Source organism: Otolemur garnettii, unplaced genomic scaffold (assembly GCF_000181295.1).
Source record: "Otolemur garnettii isolate 467f Iridium unplaced genomic scaffold, OtoGar3 scaffold00156, whole genome shotgun sequence".
NCBI classification, from domain to species: Eukaryota; Metazoa; Chordata; class Mammalia; order Primates; family Galagidae; genus Otolemur; species Otolemur garnettii.
Window position 1 is genome coordinate 2,209,457 of NW_003852551.1, and position 1,710 is coordinate 2,211,166.

A 1,710-nucleotide genomic window follows, 5' to 3' on the forward strand; every position below is an offset into this window, starting at 1 on the left:
CAAGCAGCCACAAAGAGACAGACAGCAGAGGCCCAGAGGGGGATCCAAGCTGCATGGAGGCCCTTCTCCCGAGATCTTCCTCTGAGGATGTGAGGCTTTGTTCCAGAGCAGTGGCAGCTTCTGTCATCAGCTCTGCCAGTGAGCAGAGAGGGGATTTTTTTAGGGTAGCTCGCTCTGTGTTTCTGCATATCACTCAGGGAGATAAACATCACCTGGGGAGAATGGAATAAAAACTCCCGGATCCTCAGGGTTCAGAGGGAACTTGCTCAGTCTTTGCAATCGGCTTGCTCAGCACCCCTTGTTCTGTGTCCTCACTCCCTAGCCTCCGGAGGGGTGAATATGGGGTGGGGAGTATGTCTGGGGCCCTTAACTCTCTGAAGCTGAGCATAGGACAGTGACCAAGCTGCAGCCTGTGTCTTCAGCTTATTTATCCGGGCTGTCATTTTCAAGCTCTGACAGGGAACATGCTTTCCCACCTCCTCCCCTAAGCCATCTTTTTAATCTTTTGGAGGCCCTGAAAGGGCCACCATGGAGTCAGTGCATTTGTCACAAGTGTCCCCAAAACAACAGCAAAAATCCCTGCCAAATAACTGAGATCAGCATGTGACCCAGGAAGCGTTGTTGCTATTTGATTATTATCACGATGACTACTCATAACAGCATTTGCTGAGGACTTAATATGTCCCAAGTGTTGTGCTAAGTGTTGAATACGCAGCATCTCTTACGATCCCCACAAGAGTCTTGTGGGCTGGATGCCACCTGTGGAATCTGAGTGGCCTTCGTGCTAGCTGTGTGGCCTATGAATAAGCTGCTCACTCTCTCTGAGATTTAGTTTCCTCAACTAAATGGAGATGATAACAGAACCTATCACATCGAGTTGTAGGAAATGAGAGAATTTATATCAAGGGCTTAGTGCCTAGGACATAGGAAGTGGTACTCTCCCCATTTTACCTGTGAAGAAACCGAGACCCAGGGAGATTAGGAAGAGCAGTGCACCCCTTCATAATGCTACGTGCACATGGTGTGACTCACACTTGAGTATCCTAGCTTAGGGTTGGGAATAGCGGGGCGGGTAATCTATAGCCACGGATGCACCCAAGTCCATTGGTATCTGGGCTTCGGGATGCATTTTGCCCTTAGCCACGAATAGGGTACGTCTGCAGATCTGAGAAAAGACTTAACACCAGATACTGAAGCAGCTGCTTTTCTCTGTCTCACACAAGCCCATTTCTAGTTCGTCCTTGTTCGTGCATGCAGCACCCTTTTCCCCTCTCTCTCTCAGCTGGTCATCAGAGCACCACCTCTCACATCAGCACAACTGTCAGCAGTGGGTCCTCTCCCTGTTGCTACTGTAGCTGTGTGACCTTCAGCAAATTAACATTTTTGCCTCTCATTCAGTTTCCTCATTTCCCTTCTTGATGTACAACCCTTGCACTTGCCATTACTAGAGGCATTCTATGGAAGGGTAATTATAAACAGAAATGAGATAATATTGATAATCAAGGTGACTGGGGATCACAGATGACAACATTAAGAAGCCGAAGCTGGCTTGGAGCCTGTGACTCAGCAGCTAGGGCACCAACCACATTCACCGAAGCTGGCAGGTTTGAACCCAGCCCGGGGCTGCCAAACAACAATGACAACTACAACCAAATAAATAAATAAGTAAATAACTGGGCGTTGTGGTGGGCACCTGTAGTCCCAGTCCCA

The 1,710-nt window shown here is 48.6% G+C and overlaps 1 protein-coding gene across 1 annotated transcript in view; it reads right to left on the minus strand.

The window, feature by feature from the left end:
- TRIM63 (tripartite motif containing 63) overlaps window positions 1–1,710 on the minus strand; it is a 16,649-nt gene that overhangs the window by 1,966 nt on the left and 12,973 nt on the right. The gene's annotated exons all lie outside the window — the stretch shown is intronic.